The 19,240-nt window shown below is 35.6% G+C and overlaps 1 pseudogene; it reads left to right on the top strand.

Annotated features, from left to right (window-relative positions):
- The first annotated feature begins 3,093 nt into the window (after window positions 1–3,093).
- LOC144318224 (stress-70 protein, mitochondrial pseudogene) lies at window positions 3,094–6,260 on the top strand (annotated as a pseudogene).
- Window positions 6,261–19,240: the final 12,980 nt, after the last annotated feature.

The following is a 19,240-nucleotide window of genomic DNA, read 5'->3' as shown; positions in this document are numbered from 1 at the left end:
CTGATTGAAAGGGAAAGAGAGGGTAAGAAATAAAACAAGTGTTTGGACTATTACAAACTACTTCTACAGATGATGTCACAAGTGTCCATTTATACCTGTGAAAGTCTGTCAATCCCTGAACTCTATACTTCAAAAAAACCCTATATAAGGTTGGCAGGAATAGGCTAAGCTACAAACATAGACAAGTTCTTCTGGAAAAGGAGAGATGACTCAAAAGGCAGGAGTGGAGAAATAAGTCCAGGGACAGAGTCAAAAGTCATGGAAAAAAAAATACCTTCCAGGAATTAAGGCTGAGATTTATTTTAAAAACTGGCAACATGTGCCCGGTTGGGTTTCAGAATTGCTATGGACCAATAGCTGCCATGTGCTTTGTGTTTTCCTCCTTTGCCTAAAAGGGGTTCTCCTGTTCCCCCAAGTGTATGTTGACTGCATCATCCAGATAAATAATCCCATTAATTTACAGGTCTTCAAAGGAAAGGTACTCAAGGAACCACACCCCAGGAGCCTCTTCTATACCCAGACCTGATTGGTTGGCAAGATCCCTGATTTCCAGCTGATGCTGTAATGAGATAATACTTTGGTGGGGGTGGGGGCATGGGGGGGATGAGCAAATGTTTCCCATGTAAGGGTTGTGAACTATGACCAGAAGGTGGCCAGAGGATGGATGCAGTTTCTCAGGGATAGTATCACATACAGCTAAATGTAAATTCATAATTCACATTAAGTTCAGTTTTTTCCTTAATATATCAGTTGTGTCAGGACAAGTTCCCATTTTCAAACCAGGCATTATATCAGAATTAACTACTTGAAAGGAGAATTAGTAGTTTGAAAATCAATCGTTTAGCATGGAATTAGAACAAAGAAAGGATTTATGCAGGGGGCATAGTCTGATGAAATCTGATACAGAGACAGAGTCTAATGACCTTTGTGTTCATGTAATTCAGATTCAACACTCTAGGAAATGCTGGATGCACACTGCTGACATGTGTTTGTGTATAGTCTGTCTCTTAATATACTGTCTAGACCCTGTAGTAAAAGTTTTAAAGTATATATTAATATCACTAATTAAGCAACAAGAGAGTAAAGCCTTATTTTCCTTAAGACTTTGCATCAAGTACAATCACTATCAACACTTTTTAGTCCATGAATAAAAACAAATAAGTAAAATGAGACTTACATACATATGTATATTATATAAAAGATGAAAAATCAGTCTTATCAAAAATTTAAGCCATTCCACTACAATGCTCTTTAGCCTTCTTCATTGCCATCATGTGTTGACCTCCTTGCCACTTCACTTTGTTAATGAAGATTTTGGAAATTTATTCACATTCTTTATCTGCACTAACTTCTGTAATCATACCAGCATCAACATAGACAACTCATATAATGACCTTGTCATAAAATTGCTGGATTCTTAAACTGCAATAACCTTAACTCTATTCCCAGAGGTTAGTGTAGATTCTTGTCTTCAAAAGAACTTTTCAACCTCAGATATATTGATGCAGCATTTTCTTTCTTTCTTTCTTTCTTTCTTTCTTTCTTTCTTTCTTTCTTTCTTTTTTTTTTGATGCGGCACTTTCTGATCACAACTTCCTATCCTGCCAGATCTTTCATTCCTTTACTCATAGTCTTTGGACATGAAAAAATTTAGTCTCATTTTCTCCCAGCCCAAACCTTTCCTGACCTTTCTTTCTTCCTTACCTGATTTAGATACCACTGTTGACCATTTCAACCACAGCTCTATTTGTTTACATACCATAGTATAACAAAAAAGTTACAATACTGATTTCAAAAATAACATTATCTTGGTTTTGTTTGCTTGATTACATAAGAAATATGTGTGCATTGGGAAAATATTTAGAAAACAAACAAATGACTAAAAAATTAACATCACCATTTACTACATTAAAAACAAATATCCAATATTTTTTTATGCTTTAAAATTTTAATTGTGATTATATTTTCTCTCTTGATTAAATATTTCTATACATAGAGGTCATCTCTTATTTTAAACACTATTTAGCAGTCAGAATTTGATAGAATTTTAAAACACAAAGGTCTGTATTCTTTCTAGTATTGCTACTTTCTCCAAATACAATATAATATTACCATAAGTCTCTGTGTACTAATTTTCATGAGTACATATTTTCTTTTCATTATCACTACATTCCTATATTAAAATACACATCATTATAAGTCTCTGCCTTTATCAAGTAATTTTGAAACCCTCTCCCTCACCTCATTTAAGTAGGTACAAAACCAAACAATAAAAAAAATTTAGAGTAAGAAGAGGAAAAACTCCAAAAACCAGCCTACTTTATGAAGAGTTGAAAATATCAATGGTAGAATAATTTTAGACACTGAGATTTTGCTTTAAAATACAAAAGAACACTAGGTCAGTAGTTTTCAAATATTTTAACAGAATTTATTTATTTTTATTTTGCAAAAAAATGTACAAATTTAACACACAAAACGCATGAAGTGGGCTGCTTTAGTTCAAACCATAGGGAGGAGGGACCAGACACATTCTGGTTGGCAGCTACCTCTCCCTGCAATGGCCTCTGAACTACATCTAACAGATTCTCAGGGTTCTTAGAAGTAAGCATTAAAAATTTATGATTAAACATTTATCAGTGACATAGTTTCAGCAATAGGTAAGTCTCAGAAACTATTAACAAACATATGGGGGCACCTGGGTGGCTCAGTCAATTAAGTGTCCAACTCTTGATTTTGGCTCAGGTCATAATCTTAGAGTTGTGAGACTGAGCTCTGCATCAGGCTCCATGCCCAGTTTTTGGATCGAACTCTGTTCAACAAATAAATTACTCAAAATTTATATAACTTGTGTGAGCACTTCCTTTCACCCTCCTGGTCTGGATAATAAATTTGTATTTTATGGTTAAGAAGTTTAAAGTATTGAAACCTTTAGTATACTCTTTAAATATAAGACAAAATACTAATAAAACATACTCTAAGGCTGCTAAAACACCTGACAAACTCAGGGCAAAAGCAAAGTATCCTAACTGGAGGATTTTTTCAATTTTATTTTAAAAAAATGGAACGTTGGCACATTCCTGTCCCTCCGATTGCATGTGCTGTCCATACTTCCACTGTCTAGCCTCCCGGGGCCCCACAGGCGCCTGCCACAAGGATGGATGGAATGGCCTTAGTCATGAGGCTTTTAGAATTGTTTCAAGGTGGGACTATGCATCAGAAGCAATCAAGGGAGCACTTGTCGGTATTGATTTGGGTACTACCAACTCCTGTGTGGCAGTTATGGAAGGAAAACAAACAAAGGTGCTAGAGAATGCTGAAGGTGCCAGAACCACCCCTTCAGTTGTGGTCTTTACATCAGATGGTGAGCGACTTATTGGCATGTCAGTCAAGAGACAGTCTGTCACCAACCCAAACAACACATTCTATGCCACTAAGTGTCTCACTAGCCAGTGATATGATGACCCTGAAGAACAGAAAGATATTAAAAATGTGCCCTTTAAAATTGTCCGTGCCTCCAATGGAGATGCCTGGGTTGAAGTTCATGGAAAACTCTATTCTTCAAGTCAGATTGGAACATTTGTGTTGATGAAGATGAAAGAGACTGCAGAAAATTACTTGGGGCATACAGCAAAAAATGCTGTGAACACTGTTCCAGCTTATTTCCATGATTCTCAGAGACAGGCCACTAAGGATGCTGGCCATTTATCTATGGTCTAGATAAATCAGAAGACAAGATCATTGCTGTATATGATTTAGGTAGCGGGACTTTTGATATTTCTATCCTGGAAATTCAGAAAGGAGTGTTTGAGGTGAAGTCCATCAATGGAGATACATTCTTAGGTGGTGAGGACTTTGACCAGCCCTTGCTATGACACATTATGAAGGATTTCAAAAGAAAGACAGAGGTTTATTTAACCAAAGACAACATGGCACTTCAGAGGGTTCGGGAAGCTGCTGAGAAGGCTAAGTGTGAACTCTCCTCATCTGTGCAGACAGATATTAATTTGCCATATCTTACAGTGGATGCTTCTGGACCCAAGCATTTGAATATGAAGCTGACACGGGCTTAGTTTGAAGGCATTGTCACTGATCTAATCAGGAGGACCACCGCTCCATGCTAAAAAGCCATGCAAGATGCAGAAGTCATCAAGAATGACATAGGAGAAGTGATTCTTTGGCCAAGCCCAAGCAAAGCTGTCAATCCTGATGAGGCTTGACCATGGGAGTGGTCATCGGAGCTGCCATTCAGAGAGGTGTGTTAGCTAGTGATGTCACAGATGTGCTGCTCATGGATGTCACTCCTCTCTGTCTCTGGGTATTGAGACTCTGGGAGATGTTTTTACCAAACTTTTCAACAGAAACACCACTATTCCAACCAAGAAAAGCCAGGTGTTTTCTACTGCTGCTGATGGTCAGACTCAAGTGGAGGTTAAAGTGTGTCGGGGTGAGAGAAATGGCTGGAGACAACAAACTTCTTGGGCAATTTACTTTGATTGGGATTCCCCCAGCCCCTCGTGGAGTCCCTCAGGTTGAAGTTACATTTGACATTGATGCCAATGGGATTGTACATGTTTCAGCCAAAGATAAGGGTATAGGACATGAACAGCAGATTGTGATCCAGTCTTCTGGTGGGTTAAGCAAAGATGATATTGAAAATATGGTTAAAAATGCAGAAAAGTATGCTGAGGAAGACCAGCAAAAGAAGGAACGAGTTTAAAAAAAAAAAAAAAGAAGGAACGAGTTGAAGCAGTTAATATGGCTGAAGAAATCATTCATGACACAGAAACAAAAATGGAAGAATTCAAGAACCAGTTGCCTGCTGATGAATGCAACAAGCTAAAAAAAGAGATTTCCAAAATGAGGGAACTTCCGGCTCGAAAAGACAGTGAAACAGGAGAAAACGTAAGGCAGGCAGCATCTTCCCTTCAGCAAGCATCACTGAAGCTCTTCGAAACGGCATACAAAAAGATGGCATCTGAGCAAGAAGGCTCTGGAAGTTCTGGCACTGAGGAACAAAAGGAAGATCAAAAGGAGGAAAAACAGTAATAACAATAAACTCCAGAGTCAAAATATGACGCTTGGGAGTGAAGGGACTTCCTGAGTAGAAATGGGCAAACTTCAGTCTTTTATTGTGCTTTGGCAGTATTCTATATATAATTTCCTTAATCTATAAATTTAGTGACCATTAGCTAATGATCATTTAATGAGAATTTCAACCGTAAAAAATTCACAGTACTCTGTACTTAGCCATTTTTCATCTCCATGTAAAGGGAAGGGAAGATTTGTTGATCATTATAAAAACAATGTTTTGTGTTTTAATAGCTATATTTTTAAGAGGTGAAACCATCTCTAAGCAGAATAATGAAGGTAGTCAGCTGCACACCTGGAATGAGACCATACGGGGATGAGATCTTCTAGTGAATTAAGAACTACTACACCAGCTTGTGTGTACGTGGGATTCTTCAACTGAGGCCTTGCAAGGCAAGCCAGCGTGCCATGTTGGGGGATAGGGCAGGAGTAGCTAGATCAACAGAAAAATAGGTGTTTAGGTACGCTTTAAAAATAAGGTAATAGGACTCCCTAACTTTCCTAAGGCATATTTTTCTAGCTACCTTCTGGCCTGTGTCTGGCACCTCTGTTCTTTATGATGGCTTTTTTTGATCCATTCTGGGTTTTTGTTTTTGTTTGTCAGCTGCTTAACTGAGACACACAGGCACCCCAAACATGGAAGGTTTTATTAAGGGTATACTGTGAGAAAAAATGGAGAAGGATCTGGAAAAGACTGGGAGACCTGGTAATGTAAATCTAATGCTGAATAAAGGAGAGAGGAGGGAAGGTTGAATGGAAGAGACCCAGGCAGAGGTAGGAGCGCTGCCAGGAACATCTCATGGCCACCACAAATGCATAAACATTGCAGCCAAAACATCTCCACAAGCACCATCTTTTTGCCACCACTCAGGGTATCTTCCTATTACAGTTGTCAAATAAGTCACCTAATGATTCTTTTCAAATTTAGATGCTGCAAAATGCCTTCTAAACGTTATTATTTCCAGATACATCATAAATCTCCTAAAGGTTAAATTTTACATCATGCAGTTATAGAATTTAGAAATCAAAGCTCATACACTGACCTGTCCTTGTTTAATTTGTTCAGCACTTTCCCTTCCTGGTGAAAATAAAGTTCAACAACTTCCATTTTGCTATTACTGCAATTTTCTAAAAGCTTCAAAAACTGGAGTTATTGAGTACTCTATTCGTTGAATGATTTCATTAAAGATCTTAAACTGATTTTGAATAAATGCAACAAAAATTGAAGACCTATCTTCTTTTTAAAAAATATTTTATTTATTTATTTATGGGAGAGATATATAGAGAGAGACAGTGTGCACACAAGTGGGGGATTCTGGAGGACAAGCAGACTCTGCCTACTGCAGAGCCTGACACAGGGCCAATCCTACTACCTGAGCAGAAAGCAAGAGTTGGACACTTCACCAACTGAGCCACCCAGGTATGCCAAGTACACAGGAACTTTACAGGAATGTGTTCTTGGAAGCAAAACATGTAGTAGAGGTAAAAGAAGTACCACTGGGCAGAGGAAGAGCTGAGCAGCAATGCAGTCACAACAAAGGCCCTGGCTGATCCCACGGAGAATTCTGGAGTTGGGATGGCTCTTATGAATGTCAAAAATTGGGAGAGGACAGACCTCTACATTTATCAGTCATTGGATGTAGTACCCAATATGGGATCATATTTATCAGCCATTGGACGAAGCCAGGTGGCTGTATCTGAGGACAAGTCTTGGAATTAAGGCTAATACATTTTATATTTTAAGCACTTAAAGAGGAATTCAGTTGAGAGATATCTGTTAACCACTCCCAGGAGCTGGAGAAATAGGTGATTTGGTTGTTGGAGGAATCAGAGTGGCATACTTTGGCATACTACTTCTCCAAACACATCCTAGCTTATCTTAATGCAACTATTCATAACAATTGCCCACTAAAAACTAAACACCAGGAACTTTTCTAACTGGACAAAAGTCAGGAGTAGGTATAATTCAACACTCTCCTAAACAAAAGCATATACAACCAAAAATACCGTTACCTTTTGGCTCTTTTCTCTTGAGAGAACTTTTGACAACCTTTTGGTCTCTATTATACGTCTCTTCCTCTGCCTACCTCCTAAATGTTTGTCTTCCTTTAAGAATCCAATCTTTGTCACCTTTTATCACTTTATATTCAGTTCAATCTTGCCCATTTCCATGACTTTAAAAAAATGGAGTGGATTTTATGTGACAAACACTGTGCTAATTTATGGACATATTTTTAAACATAAGATCTCATCTACATTGCTATAGAGACGTAAACACATAACTCTATGGGAGTATATAAAAGTCTCATCAAAGAGCACCAAATCTAAATCATATGGAGGAGTTTAGGGTCAAAGAAGACTTTGTTCCTTAAAGGACATAAGAGAATAGGAATTAGTGGATGAAGAGTAGGATGGAAGATTTTCCATATAGAAGAAGTAGTGTGGCACATTCAAGGTGGTGCACATATTTCAACATGGATGAAGTTTGCAGGATGAAACAGTAGATATATGACTAAAGAAGGACATACAGGAGTTTGAGACTTTATTTTGAAGGCTATTATGAGGCTTAAAAATATTTTAAGTAGATTATCATAATCAGATTGCATTTTAGAAAATCAAAATGGCAATACATGGAAAATGGTTTGGACTGGACATGATGCAATAATTGAAGAATCCAAAAATAAAATATAAAGGACTAATCTAAACCAGTTCAAGTGATCTTGGGGAAAAAAAGATTAATTTGGAAGACATTATGGAGACATAATAGGACAATTGAATATAGTTGTAAGGAAAATAGAAGAGCTTATAGATAAGCTAAGGTTTCTCAATAGAGTAACTGGCTAGATAGTGCTGCTCACTAAGAAAGAAAATAATATGGAAGAAGGAGTAAGGTAAGAAGTAAGAATTGGTGACTGTAATTTCAACTTGTTGCATCCAAAGTGCTCATAAGACATCTAAGGGGTGACTTATAGCAGGTTAGTTGTATATATAAAATTAGCATTCAGAAAAGAAATATGGGCTGGAGACACATCTGGGGGGTCAGTACCAATATAGGTGATGTGGAAGGCATGCAAAGAGATAAGACTAAGCAAAAAAAAAAGTCTAGATTGAGAAGAGAAAGATAAACTAATCTTATAGGGACATCAACATTTATAGAGTAAGGAAGAAAACCTTCCAGGAAGGCTAAGCATGCAGAGAGATAGGAAACGTCTGGAAAGTGAAATACTATAGAAATCAAGGGATTTGATTTGAAGGGATTGGTTTGAAGAAGATAAGAGTGATCAAAAAAAAATCTAACAAGGCATTAAGTTTTAACAGAAGAATTAAGATGTGTTCATTGATTCAACTGGCTGAATAAAGGTAGCATTAAAAAATCTTGACAAGAGCAGTTCAGGGTGGGGCAGAAGCCAGATTTCAGTGGATATATATGACAAACTTTGGGATGCAGAAAAGTGTGGGATAGCAGATAAAAAGAAATGTAGGGTTGAGAAAGGTAGGATCTGTTGTTGCTTCTAAGATGAAGACTTGAATATAATTATATGCTGAGAGACAGCCAGAAAAGGGATAAAGTTTGAAGACACATGAAAAGAAAATGATACTTGGACAAGGTCACTAAGAAGAAAAAAAAAGGACAAATTTGAGAGAAATATCGTGAAACAGGAAGGTTATGGGAAGGAAAAAACAAAAGATAAGGATGGGTGCTATTGTGGGTTGAGCAGTGTTCCTAAAAAAATACATATTCAAGTCCTAAAGTCTGGTACCTGTGAACGTGATATTTGGAAGTAAGGTCCTTAGAGTTGTAATCAAATTAAAATGATGTCATCATACTGAATTATGGAGGCCTTAATTCAATGACTGATGTCCTTATAAAATGATGAAAATTTAAACACACACACAGACACAGAGGTAAGAAGGTCATGTGAGCACGGAGATCGTTTTAACAAAATGTAATATTTTGGTTTGAAACTAAGTTTAGCTAAAGAATTTTTATATTTGATTGAGGTTGGGTTACATGTAATCTACAGTTTCAAGGCTCTAATTAACCAGTGATGCTAACCAACAGAATGATAACTTGAGACCAAATGACCAAGACTCACCAGTCTCCTTTCTTTTACTCCCTATCCCAGTAAACAAGGAGTTGCTGATCACAATATGAATTGGGTACCATGTAACTGGTACTTACTTCTCAGGTACTGATAGTGATTAAAAAGTTTGTTTGAACAAGTAATTTAATCTCCCCTATAAAACCTTATTAATTTCCACTGTAAATTATTTTGTCCAATGTCTTGCATTCCCTCTGTGTAGATGATCAGCTCTTCAAAAATAAGAGATTTCGAATTAATGTTTTACTCTAGTGTTTCTTCAATATTTTAGTCAATTGGTTCATTTCTTTCAAATGATTTGTAATGCAAATGAAGAATCTGAGAAGTCACAAGTTGGATTCTGACCTCTTAAATTAACTTCATTTAAATAGCTCCAACTATAGTAAAGAGCAGACCCTCTTGCTTTTGGGGTGAAAAGAATCACAGTTTGAAATGTCAGTTGCCTCAGGCAGGCACATCACATTGAGTTGTATTTAAACATAGCTTAAAGCTAGCTTCACACTGAATTATAATAGAAAAGTCATTGAAGTCATCTCTTTTCATCCACAGTAGAAAAATGAAAAGAATTTTAGTAATACTTAACATACCAAAAATGGTTCATAAATATATATAAAACAGTCCACTAGATTTACCTTTATATGACAGTTTTTCTCTGAAAAATCTAAAAACTTATAAAGTTTTTAATTATCCAATATTTGATATTATTTGGTATAATATCAGTGTATATATATATATGAATTAATGTGATGAAAATATAGAGATACAAAATTAGTTCAGTAATTATTTTAGTTAACAACAATGAAGATTTGTAGCTAATAATTAAGGAAGACACAACAAAAGCTTTTTGAAGTCTGAAAGTACTAATCTGTGGGAAAAAAAATAAAGCCATCTCAGACAAAACATTTTTTAAAAGAAGATCTCCCTATTTTAGGTAGATTCAGGTAGATACCCTACAAAACATTACCAGGTTGGGCCAGGAATATATTTTCACCATACATAAATTCTTTGTAATACATATGTTACATAAATTGTAACATAAAATATGTAATACATAAAATATGTAATACATATGTTACATAAATACATATGTTACATAAATACAAAAGTTATTTACTAATCATTTCTTAATACAATAAGAAATCAAGACCACAAATAGAAAAAAGAAAATAAAATAACAAGAATACATCAAATTAAAAATTATGATTATAGACTAAGTTATACTCAAAGGAAAATGCATAACCTTAATTATTTTTAGTAAACTGAACTAGAGATAATAACAGAAGAAAGAAAAATTAAGGTGCACCTGGGTGGCTCAGCGGTTTAGCACCTGCCTTCGGCCCAGGGCGTGATCCCAGAGTCCCACATTGGACTCCCTGCATCGAGCCTGCTTCTCCCTCTGCCTGTGTCTCTGCCATTCTCTCTGTGTGTCTCGAATGAATGAATGAATGAATGAATGAATGAATGAATAAATAAATAAATAAATAAATAAATAAATAAAATCTTAAAAAAAAAGAAAAATTAGTAAGCTGAAAACTAAGAAACAACTACAGTAAAGGAGTAATACTAATAAAAACAGAAATAAAAATTCTGGTGAAAGATAACAGTAGAACTTTTTATGGTCCAGCCATATTAGTCTTTTTTAGTTTCCTTTTTCTGCCTCAGAGTACTTTCATAAACTGTTTCTTCAATCTGGAATGACATCTTCCCCTTCTTTTTACCTAAATAATACTTAATTAGTCTTTAGAGATCTCAATTTAAACAACCCTTCTTCAGAGAGGCTTCCTTGACACCCGTATGGGTTAATTCTTTCTCAGGTATGTATCTACACTGTCTGGTGCTATCACACCTTTGATTACTTGCTTACTGCTAGATTATAAGCTCCATCAGGGACCATCCCTGAGTATCTCACCACAGAATCTCTAGTGCCCAATATAGTGTTCTTCATATAACATGGGCTTGAAACATTTGTGTTGAATGAGTACATAAGTACATAAATGAATGGAAGAAGTTGTAGGGAAAAAATACAATAAAAATATATAATTTCCCAGAAATTTAAATCCACAAATAGAAAAGAACTACAAATACACGAAATTAAGAATGGAAAAAGGAAGAACATATGTTTAAAGGATCTATAAATTGTCAGAGATAACTGTAAGCCTATGTAACCATATTCTTAAATCTCATGTAAATCAATAATTTCCTAGAAATATATAAATGATAAAAAAAAAGTTATACAAAGGAAAATAATCCAATAGCCAGGGAGATTTTTTTTAAATTTTTCAAATGTAATCTCTACAAAACTTCCTTTAAACATTCAAAGAACAAATACAATTTTGTAAAGCTGGCATGATCTAGCTTTCTAAACTAGACAACAAATACGGTACCAAAAAAAAACTTAATTCAATCTCAATTACAGCATAGTAGTAAAAATTCTAAATGGAATTTTATCAACTCAACTATAGGAGAATATTAAAAGAATAACATACCTTCGGCACCTGAGTGGCTCAGTCAGTTAAGCTTCCAACTCCTGATTTCAGCTCAAGTCATGATCTTGGGGTTGTGGGATCAAGCCCTGTCTCAGTCTCTGTGCTAGGGGTGGAGCTTGCTTAAGATTCTCTCTCTCTCTTTCCCTCTGTCACTCCCTTCTTCCCTCTCTTAATAAACATAACGAACCTTGACCAAGTAGGATTTACCTCAGGAATTCAAAGAAGGTAGAAAATTTTAAGAAATACAGTAACAGAGTATCAACAGGCCAAAAGAGAAAAACCATATGATGAAATCATTAGATGCACAGGAAAAGATATTTGATCCCAAACCAGCATGTGTTCCTCATTAAAAAAAAAAAAAAAAAAAAAAAAAAAAGCATTTCATTGACTAGTTGTAGCTAAGGTTATACTTAATAGTGAAATAGAGCAAGAGGTGAGGATAACACAGAAGTCTCTTCCAGCCATGCCTCAACCAGCTGGTAGTGGCTACCAGAAGTAGTACTAGGAAGAAGAATTCTTAAGCTTCTTCCAGATTCAGAAGGAAACAATGCCATGATCTACCCATATGGGTGTCAAGAATAATGGTTGTCTCTGAATAATGGTTAAACTGAGAGTTCTAAATAATTAACATTATTTAGGTGAAATGAAGGGGCAGATATCATTCAGGTTGAGGAATCAGCATCTGAAAATGCCCCGTGGCAGAAAAAGGAAACTAAAAGAGATGAGTATGATTGGTGTAGGGAAAACTGGACAGCTACATGCAAAATAATGAAACTGGATGGCTTTCTCACACCAGACACAAATATAAACTCAAAGTGGATTAAATACCTAATGTGAATTCTGAAACCATAAAACTCGTAGAAGAAAGCATAGGCAGTAATTTCTGTGACATCAGCAGTAGCAACATTTCTCTAGATACATCTCCTGAGGCAAGGGATACAAAAGCATAAATAAACTATTGGGACTCCATCAAAATATAAACCTCCTGCACAGCAAAGGAAAAAATCAGTAAGACTAAAAGACAACCTTCTGATAAAGGGTAAGTATCCAAAATCTGTAAAATTTATACAACTCAACCCAAAACACAAATAATCCAATTTAAAAATGGACAGAAGACATGAAGAGACTTCTTCAAGGAAGACATGTAGATGGCCAATAGACACATGAAAAGATGATCAACACCACTCATCATCATGAGATATCACCTCACACCCATCAGAATGGTTAAAATAAAAAAACACAAAAAAACAAGTGTTAGTGAGGACGTGGGAAAAAGGGAAAGCTCATGTATTGTTGGTGGAATGCAAACTGATACAGCCACTCTGGAACACAGTATGGAAAGGAATCAAAAAGTTAAAAATAGAACTACTCTATGATCCAGTAATTGCATTACTATTTACCCAAAGAATACTAAAACAATCATTTGAAAAGACATAGGCCCTCTTATGTTAATTGCACCATTATTTCCCATAGTCAAATAATGGAAGCAGACCAAGTGTCTATCAATAGATGAATCAATAAAAATGTAGTGTGTATATATATACATATATATCTTTACATATACACACACACATGTATATAATGGAATATTATGCAACCATAAAAAAGAATGAAATCTTGCCATTTGCAGCAACGTGGATAGAGCTAAAGAATATAATACAAAGTGAAATAAACCATTTGGAGAAAGATAAATACTATATAATTTCACTCATATGTGGAATTTAAGAAACAAAACAAATGAACAAAGGGGAAAAAAAGAGACAAACCAAAAATGGACTCTTAACTATATAGAACAAATAGATGGTTACCAGAGGGGAGGTAGGTGGAAGGATAGATGAAATAGGTGAAGGTGAGTAAGAGCACACTTATCAGGATGAGCACTGAGTAATATATGGAATTGCTGAATCACTATGTTGTACACCTGAAACTAATATTACATTTTGTGTTAAGCATTTACTGGAATTAAATTAGATTTACTGGAATTAAAGTTTAAAAATGAATGAAATTTTAAAAAACAATTTAAAAAATAGAAAAGAGAAGTCAACTATAGGCAAGAAACTAATATGACACTGTATGTTAACTATACTGAATTTTTTTTTAAGCTGGTAAAACTTTTTTTGAAGACTTTGGTAGAGAGAATAATAGCCCTCCAAAATATCTACATCTTAATTCCCAGAATCTGTGAATATGTTACTTTATATGTTAAAAGGGGATTTGACAAGTATGATGAAATTGATGATCTTGAGATGGGGAGATTATCCTGGATTAACCATGTAGGCTTAATGTAGTCACAAGGATCCTAGGGGAAAAAATGGAGGTAATAAAGTCAAAATCAGAAAAGGAGACAGGATGAGGGAAGAAGCAGAGGTCAGAAAGAGAGAGAGAGAGATTTAAGATGCTACACTACTGACTCTGAAGATGAAGGAAGGGGTCACAAGCCAAAGAATGCAAATGTCTTCTAGAAGCTAGAAAAGGCAAAGAAACAGTCTCCTCTGAGCCTCCAGTAGGAATGCAGCCCTGTGGACACCTTAAAGTTAGAACTTCTGACCTCCAGAACTAGAAGATAATACATTTTTGTTATTTAAACAAAGTTTGCGGCAATAATCTGTTACAGCAGCAATAGGAAACTCATACAAGGGCAATGGATAACTTTAAAATTATAGCTACTTGAGGATAGCAATCTACTTCTAGGAATTGGTCCTAAAGAAGTCACTAGAGAGAGTGCAAATAGCTAATTAAAAGTGCATCATTGCAACACTGTTTATAGTTGTTAACAATTGGAAACTATGGAAGTGTCAGACAGTAAGGGATTTATTAAATCATTATATATCTTCAATAAAAGTATGTAACACAGCAGTTATAAATTAGCTGCTGGAAAAAATCGAGAGAAGTTGGAAAATTGTCATCAAAAAATTTTTTTAAAGAAGATAATTTACAGACTGCACAGTTCCATGTCAGTCTCAATCTATCAATAATGATTCTATTGGCTGGGAATCCCTGGGGCACTCACTGGGGCCTGCACTAGCTGTGGCAAGCCCCTACATATATTTCTTGACCAGAGCCAACATTGGGGCTACAGCACCTGAGCAACAACTATTAGGGAACTTTGAAAAGACAAGGCATGTTACTCACAAGTCTTGGAAGGTATGTGGCATGACCTGAGGGCCACACAGGGAGGTCTTAGGTATAGGGGAAAGGAGAAAGCAAGGACCTGGGCTTTCTGCCTTTATTGGGGTCAAGAGTGAGGTGCCTAGGGTTTCTTGGGTTTACTCTTTATTAGGGTGTGGAAAAGGAAAAGGGTTCACTCAAGCTGTCAGTTATCTAAGTCAATCAGGGCTTCCTAAAAGGAGAACTTCCTGGGTGAGGGTAGTAGCCTGGTTCTTTATCTAGTTGTTCAGCTGGCAGCTGTGTCATATAACTAGCAATAAGTTTATTCAAGACGGAAGTCTTTTTTCTAAGATTTATTTATTTATTTGAGCAGGAGGGGCAGAGGGACAGAATCTTTAAACAGACTCCCTGCTGTGCATGGAGCCAGCAGGTGATCCCAGCACCAATGAGATCATGACCTGAGCTAAAACCAAGAGTCAGATGCTCGACTGACGGAGCCACCAAGGCACCCCCAAGAAGGATGCCTCCGCAATCAAAAGCTTAACATCAGGCACTTATATTACAACCAAAAAAGCTTATCAGGAACTTATTCTACATACATATGGTACAATACCAATTTTTAAAAAGATATATATCTGATTATATTCAAGCCATTTAGTTATGTCTGGGTGGTCAACTGTAGGTGAGCTTCCTTTATACTATGATAGAGACTAACTATATAATCAACAAGAGTTATAAACGTATAAAATAAATAATTATATATATCTACTAGCCAAAAAGAGCCTATGAAAAATTAATTATGTTCATAAATATCGGTGTCAATTATTATACACTATAAAGTTGTCTTGAGGTATAATATTATTGTGTTTTCCTCCACAATAGACAACTGCAACCTCTCTAATAATTGGAGTCTTATTTACATCAACTCTACTTGTAATAAGCAGAAGCTTCCAGTGATACCTGTCTGGCTCAACCTACTACCCCTTAATATAATTTCCAATTTCAGGAAATGTGTCAATCATCAAAGTTACCTGAGAACAGCAAATAACCAAGTTTTTAAAGTCACTAGTCTTAATTTTATGTATAGTAACTTATCTGGCCTTTTGACTATTTTAAAGTGCATTGGCTTTATCAGGGTCTTTTTTTTTTCTTTGATTCTAAAAACTTTTTTTCACTTCATGCTTGTGTTTTGGATAGGTTAGCCTATCTCAGTTAGATGAGAAATACATATGTATTTTAATATATAAATTTAATTTTAGATCATTTAAAATATAAATACATAAATTTATATGTATATATAAAGTTTATATATATATAAAGTTTGGGGATTTTCATAAAATTCTACCAAAAAACATTGTCCATTATACTTTAAGAGAGTGAATATTATGGCATATGAATTATATCTCAATTTTTTTAAAAATGCTTGTTACATTATTTAGTGTCTGTTATCAATAGGAGCCACATGACAATGGCTTAATAAAAATCTGGAACCTTTAATTCCTGCTAATTTAAGAATGCAAGTATGTTAGAATAACTTAAATATATCATGAATTTGTCCCTTAGATTTTTCTCTCTTTTAAATATCAGCTCTCAATTGACCACTGGTTACATGCTAGATCCCAATAATCTCATGCTTGAATTCTTTAAAATACTGATTTATTATGGCAAGTGCTTGATATAAGACACACAAGTAGGAGGTGATATCAGCAGGATGGGAGAATAGGGAGCACTAGATTCTTTGTTTCCCTCCCACTAAATTAACAATATACAGACCAATTTCCTTTGTGAGAAATCCAGAAGCCACTTAAAGAGCTCCTATACCACATGCAAGCATGAAACCAGCTATAGCAAAGCCAGCAGAAAAAGACATGGCACCCACTTTTCAGAGCTCTGCCCCGTGGCATCGCATGATCAGGGGAAACTCCCAATGCCCGGCTTCTTCCAAGGGAGGGAAAAAGTTGGAAAATATACCCCACAGGCTGGCTTTTTTGGGGGCTGCCCCAGGGGGTGATTTCTCTTTCGCCTGTCTCAGAGGGCACACTTCTAATCTCATTGATGAAGCCAACATTACTCTAACACCAAAGCCAAACAAAGAAAATAGAACTACAGGCTAATATCCCTTATGAATATAGATGCAAAAATCCTCAACACAATACTAACAAACTAAATCCAATAGCACATTAAAAGAGTTATACACCGTGACCCGGCGGGATTTATTCCTGGGCTGCAAGGATGGTTCAACATACAAGAATCAATCCATGTGATTTACCACTTCTCTGAAGAGGACATTCAAATGGCCAGTTGGTATATGAAAAGATGTTCAACATCCCTAATCATCAGAGAAATGAAAGACAGAGCCACTAAGAGATATCATCTCACACTTAAGATGGCCATCATTTAAACAACAGAAAACAACAAATGCTGTAAAGGATGTGGAGAAATTAGAACTCATGCGCGATGCTAGGAATGTAAAATGGTACAGGTGTTACAGAAAACAGTATGGAAGTTCCTCAAAAAATCAAAAATAGAACTATCATGTGACCTATTATTCCTACTTCTGGGTATTTATCCAAGTGAATTGGAAACAGAATTGGAGACAGAGAAAAAGGGAAATAAAAAGACACAGAGTCAACAGAGGTAACAATTCCATTGCAGAAGGGGGTAGGGGGAGTTAAGAACCTTATTTATATTCTTATAAGTCAGAGACCATGTGATTTCCACACAGAAAAATGAAGTTTGGCTTTGAATGTACTTTGATGATATCTTCTATTAGATATGTTCAACCTGAAAGAGTTTTGCGTAGCTCAACAAAAGAATGACAGATACGGATTTTTTGCAGCCCTCAGATCCTCAGAATCCTAGAACATGTATCATAAACGAAATTTAAGTAAATTAATATATTATCAAATTAATAAATTAGAGGGATTTAACATTAGATTTTAGTTTTTAAAGGGTTAAAAATTTCATATATGTATTCTTCTGTAAGTAATCATATTTCTAATATGCTTGATACGAACCATCTATATGTTTATTTTTAATTTTTAATTTTAATACTAGATAATTTGTGGTGTCTGCCTCCCCTGGCCACAGCTGACTAGCCTAAATGGTAGACACAGTTCCAAGTGGCAGGATATTAAGTTGTCCAGGGATCCATGACTGAAAATAGCCTACCTCAAAAATTTAAGTCAAATATTGAGAAAAATTTGAGTGGATGCCATGATGTAGAGAAAAGTCCAACAAACTGTAGCTCTGTGCAGCCCAAGGTTTGAGGGAGCCAGAATTATGAGTCTAAGTGTTTCTGGAGGGTTGTCTCAATTCATGAATAAAAGAGTAAAAATTCAATTTGCCATGTATTTTAAGATACCCTTTAAAACTGGCACAGAGCTATTAAATATACATTTAAGGCATTGTATAATATATACATGTACTTTTCATTCTGCCTTTGAAAATACACACTGTTCCAAACCATACTTAAATGTCAGAAAATTCCTCCTCTCAATCCTGTTTTACTTTTTATCTTCTTTTAAATATGTAAATCCATATTAGAGATAAATGGCAAAAAAGCCTAGCAAAAGGGCTAACATAAACTTTATAGATAGACTTTTTACAAGCAATGATTTTATAGAATTATATAGAAATTGTATTTATTACGGAATCCACCAAAAGGCTATTCTTACCAACCGATGTTTGTTCTACATTTTGCCAAGATTATGCAAAAATGTCCCTCACCTACAATTTATATATAGAACTCATCTCTGCTAAACTGCTTAATAAGCCAAATTTGTCCTTGGCAACTTCCCCTGTCACTCTCTTGCTGCTGCCTTGCCATATCCTTTATACTTTCCCAATCCTTAAGCAATTGCTCTAGGATTTTCCTGACAATACTTTCCCCTTAACAAAATGTAGTCGTGCTGGGCGCAGCTAGATTATGGGTTTAGGCATCTAATAAATATGATTTTACTTAAAGGATTGATAAGGAATAACAGTTTCAAGTGTAAGCCTTCTAGACCATGCCTAGGACTGAAATGATCTAACTGGAGGACAACTGAGTGCAAATTTCAGGCAGCATTTGGGATCCAGAAGCTTTTGGCTTACAACACATAAAGATAAACATGCAATCTATGCTTAGGTTACACAATCTTAAGTACTGAAAAGAACAGTAAGATATATATTTGAAACACGATTTCTCAGTTATCTGTGTATGATATATGGAACCTTCTTCTTTATTTTTTTTTTGAACCTTCTTCTTTAAATCAGAACATTCATTAAAGCTGTTGAACATGATTTCAGTATCACTAGACTTCTAATGATTTTATTGAGGGCTTTCCATGAACGTATGAGATGTAGAAGCTGCATGCAGGAACAGATGTTACGGTTATACCGAAGCCTGAAGACAGCCGAGCACAGATACACAGACACGGACTGTGCACTTAGCCTTGGTTCAAATCACTGTTA

The sequence above is a fragment of the Canis aureus genome, chromosome 8 (assembly GCF_053574225.1).
Source record: "Canis aureus isolate CA01 chromosome 8, VMU_Caureus_v.1.0, whole genome shotgun sequence".
In the NCBI taxonomy this organism is placed as follows: domain Eukaryota; kingdom Metazoa; phylum Chordata; class Mammalia; order Carnivora; family Canidae; genus Canis; species Canis aureus.
This window is presented reverse-complemented; position numbering and strand designations above follow the sequence as displayed.